We start from the raw sequence: 5,147 nt of genomic DNA on the forward strand, positions 1-5,147 counted from the left end.
TTTTACCCTATGCACTACTTCTTATGAACAGCAAACAGAAAAGTTAAGCTTTTTTATGTACTAAAATCTTAATCGAAAAAACCTTGTAAAAAGAGAACCCCATGGTTTTTAGATGATATGAAATACTTTTTGCAATCTACAAATTATACTGAATCCAACCATACATACGAAGTTTCTGTCGACTCTGGGTTTTTTTTGGCCATCTCCTTCTTCCTGTTTGATGTTTTTGCAAAAAAAAATATTATTCAGGTATAGAGAGGAACTAAAATTATATTAAAGTTGATTATTTAAGTGATATTTTATCATTGAACAAGACGTTTGCTAACAAAATTTGTTTTTTTTTTGGAGTTATCTGTTTTTTTTTTTAAATTAAAGGTCTTATATTTACATACAAAGCATTTTTACTGACTGTACCTTATATCTTTGAACTTGTTTTGGTATTAGTTTAAACAATGGTATCGGTTCGGAATAGAAAAAAAATATGAGTTGAAACAAATACCAGTGGTATTAGTTTTTGGTATTAGAATGGAATAAATCATGTATTCTAATTTCAAAATATAACAAATTCGTTATTCAAAACGTTATTTTATTTGAATTTGGAACGCTAACTGCGATTCCGACGCGACCTCATTAAGTCTGGCTGATGTGAAAAAAAATATTCGCGAACGAAATATCGTGGTAGGCCTTTATATTTCACAAATGTACCTGGATTTAAATAAACGTTTTTTTGAGTGAGTGAATGTATGAATATTTAGACTAACTTGAAGGCTGTAAATATACCTCAAAGGCAAAGATCAAAGGAGTCACCTCGTATCAGCCTGTCTAACTAAAGAGTTTAACAACTCAAAGTAATGTAGTAATTAAAAAAAGGAGTTTATAATATTTTTGTTGTGTTTTACTATATATTTTCTTTTTATTTCCCCTTTCACAATTAAAACCTTATCGTCAACAAATCTCTGCTCGTTCCGAAGCCATGTTGGATTCCATGTTCTAAATTCAAATAAAAATGTCATGCAGTTAGTAAGAATGCGTTTCGTTTTACGTTGACAGCGCAGTGACACACGGATCCTTCCGGAGTGGGCAGGGTTCCAAGTGTCTGCACATGTCGTGTTTGGTCGAAATAAAACGAACATAGCCTGATATAGAACGTAATTGTATTGTCAAAGATATGTAGGTATACTGGGTTGAAAATATGGCTATGGTATATTACACTGAAATTCAAATCCTGTACTTTTTAAATAAGATAAATTGGTTAGATTTTCAATTACCAACTGGTCCAATGAACTTAATATTCAATATAATCGGAGAAAAATTTTTTCGATCTTTTGCTTTATCGAATAAGCATCTACCTACAAAATAAATATAATATTGAAAACTTTGATACCTACTTATATCGAAAAACTTTCCATTCATTCACTAAGTGGTTACCCGAATACCTACTGGTTTCAAAGAATTTGCTATATATGTTTTTTAATACTTTTATTTTATCATATTCACACAACCTGGCCTACATTTTTATTGATGGCAATCTTCAAAAAAAATATATGTCAAAACATACGAAACAAGATAAAATCCAAACACGGAACCATAGCGGCACAATTCCCATATCGTTACCCCAACATATTTCACTTGACAATTCCCAAAGAAAAATGGAAAACAAACGATAAACTTTACTAACAAGTACGTAGATTTATGAAAAACCGAATAAGTGTAAACAGGACTTGTATCTATACAGCGAGGGTCCCGTACGGAGACCTTTTTATTTTGCATGGTAATATGAAAATGATTTATAATTTGTGCTCCTATCCGTAGAAGCCGTTTTATATTAGGTAAACACTAACTCTAACAACGGTGACTGCGTCCCGTTGGAACCACTGCCTGCACCTGTATAAAATGTAGCGTTTCGATACAATGAACTGAAAAAATTGTCATGTAGACAAAACAGATTCTTCATATTTATTTCCTCTTTGATCTGAGTTTATTTCATAGTCTCATAGGTCATTTTGATTCCATCGTTCGTGTGACTCACTTGGGCCTAAATCTGTGGTTTTTGCCGACATAAACGGCTACACTTTTTCAGACTTACATATTTTTATACAGCGGGTATTACGTAAGGTAGGTACATTACATACATACATTTTGATTGTGAAAGAGGAATGAAAAAACCTATGTTTTAGGATACTTAGGTAATATCAATAACAAAGCCATCACAAAGGATTATTTCCCTTTAAGTCCTACGGAATCCCAATTTTTTTTATGTATAATTCATTATATCGATCGATATGTATGTAAGTCGAGGGGTTTGCATAATAAGAGCTGTATGATACGATGCGTGTTATGCTAATATGACCCCTTTCGGAAGATTTACGATTGCTGTTATTAAAATTTCCGATGGACTAGGGATAGAATTATTCAGAATTTGATGGCAATTTTTCGTGATGTTTGCGGAATTTGTATTTATTTCTGTTTATGTTTTGCTTATTTCCTATATGTCATCCGTATATGTGTAATTAATATAATAATATGATGTTCATACATAGTACTTACTGAGTATGTATGTTGTGTTTTGAACCTTATTTCTTTTGATATGAAGCACATATTTCCTCAGTTGGGATTTATCCATCAATAATTTAAAATCCTCTCTGTTGTTATAGTTGTACAAAATGAACAAAATGTGAAAACGAAAACCATTAAAAAATATTTAGCAAACTAAACAAATACAAAAAAGAGATGCATCGGCCGGGAATCGAACCCGGGCCGCCCGCGTGGCAGGCGAGCATTCTACCACTGAACCACCGATGCTCATGAATGACCGTACCAAAATACCTATCACACCAAGCTATCTATGAAAGTAAAAAGAGTTTCTTACAACTCAAATGACCTTGATATTATTACAGATTGATGATCTGTTGGTATGTCTATGTTCAACGTTTTGTCACGATTAGACATTAAATTGCGTGAATGGAATGTGCGCGTACGCATTTTATTGGAACAGATGTTTTTATTAACTGGGGAATATGAGTGATTTCATAATATATTATGTTTGGAATATTATTGAACATTGTTTTGCTTGTATTTTTTTTAATATTTGTGAAAGGCAAAGATATTTATGCATAATTGCAATATTCTATGTACCTACATCCATACTTATTAGAATGGGCATTTTGGCTTCCCTTTTTAACGAAATAGGTACGTTCACTATATCATTTTCGAAATACTCTCAGAAAACCTCTACCTCAAAACACGTTCCTATGCCAATAAGTAAAACAAAAATAACTTAGCCTGTATTCATGAGGGTGGACGCAAATAATAATTACGACTGGTATGTTTGGTGTCCAAGCGGGTGCAATAAAATGGCTGCCTCACAGCTTCAGGGTATATACCCAACTTTAGGTAACATAACTGACACTTTTGGTTGTTTGTTATACTATGTATTTTGTTATGTAGCCTGCAATTATATTTAAAATTTTGGGCATAAACTGTTGTGTGAGAAAATATTGTAAATTTTTAGGAAAATTTGTTTCTTTAAAAAATATTTCAGTGTCTGATATCGGTTAACTAGCCGAATTATTTATTGAAAAAGAATACGTTTTGTTAGAGAAGTTCCGAAGGGACACAGTTGCTTCTGCTGGCGTTCATAATATTCATAATAGTGGTTGATTAGGTATACTGAACACACGAATATTGTTCATCACAATGCAATGTTCCATATTATTCATATCAAGATATACTCATTAAAGTTCTACATTCTCCTTCATTATCTAAGGCAGACTACATACTATTCCGACACAAGTTTGTGTACGTACATTGCATTGCCTGCAGGCAAACAGCAACATACCGCTCGTGTGTACGCTGCTTTAATTTATGTATTAGAGAGTATGTTATGTACTGCAACTAGTCTTGTTTCATTATATCTTGATGTTGGATTTGTGTTATGAAAAGCTCGTTTTTGAAAATATTTTCGTATATTCAAATACTAACTTTTATGCAGTAGCTAAGCCCAAGACCTGGATTAATAAAATACAGGCTAGGTCCGTTTCTAGAACGTCACTGCACCACCTATCTGTATGTCAAATATCATCTGTTTGAGAGTAATTACGCACATCACTCTAAAATTATAAAGGCGGGAGTTTGCGAATATGTGAATTGAAAAGTATGTTTGTTACTTCTTCACGCGCAAATAGCTTACCAGATTTTGATGTAACTTACCAGCAGCAATGCAGCTTTTACACCAAAATAACATGTAGACGAAGTAACTCCCTCTGGAAGCTAGTAAATAAATAAATCTTGCATTCCCTTACATTTCAATTCCATTGCCACCACCAGTGGTTACGCAAGCAATGCGGTTGTGAATAAATAGCGGGTACTTGGATAGTATCGCGACTTTGATGAACGGTAACTTGGTGCAAGACGCATAGGTAATTAGGGAAGCTTCATGTAGGTATATAGTCTGGTTTGAACCGGTTAAAATCGGTTTGATTTACAGGGTAGTAGGTAAAGGACAATTAATTTAACACTTAAAGTTTTTCCAGTTTATCACGTTAAAGTAGCATCCGTGTGATGGTGATGGTGTGATAAAAACGTAATTCTACCCGCGTCCCGAGAAACTTCTTCTGGTAGGCAGATTAATTATGTACTATATTACCCGGGGATAATGTAGCTTCTCAACAGTTAAATAATTCGTCAAATCGATTCAATAGTTTCGAAAAAAAACACGAAAACTTTCCTGAATTCAGATTTTTCTGCATGAGGCATAGGTTTTCAATCACATCCCAGTGATGCAAAAAGGTAGTACCAGGTAATATAAGTTACTGACAAGAATTCTTTTAAATTAAATAAAAAAATATTATTAGCGCTACCCGCAACAAGTCTCCGTCAGCAAAGGAATTATATGAGCTTACTCAGGACTTCGTTGCAAAGCTTACAGTACACTTATCGATGTTCAAATGTTTTCTCATATTCGTCGAGACACAAATACACAAGAGTTTGTCGCCTGGATATAGGAGGATTTAAGTTGATTCCTCTGAGCAATATCACATGGCATCTCTGAAGCTAAAAAAGACATCCCATCAAAAACATTAAATGTAAAAAAAGCCAATCCTCTACGCAGTTCCTCCACCGTAAAAAGTTTTGAGATCGCATAGAAG

At 33.6% G+C, this 5,147-nt stretch overlaps 1 non-coding gene across 1 annotated transcript; it reads right to left on the reverse strand.

Moving 5' to 3' along the window:
- Positions 1 to 2,731: 2,731 nt before the first annotated feature.
- Positions 2,732 to 2,802, reverse strand: Trnag-gcc (transfer RNA glycine (anticodon GCC)). Its single transcript has one exon. It is a non-coding gene; the product is annotated as a tRNA-Gly (tRNA).
- Positions 2,803 to 5,147: the final 2,345 nt, after the last annotated feature.

This window comes from Helicoverpa armigera, chromosome 14, assembly GCF_030705265.1.
Source record: "Helicoverpa armigera isolate CAAS_96S chromosome 14, ASM3070526v1, whole genome shotgun sequence".
In the NCBI taxonomy this organism is placed as follows: domain Eukaryota; kingdom Metazoa; phylum Arthropoda; class Insecta; order Lepidoptera; family Noctuidae; genus Helicoverpa; species Helicoverpa armigera.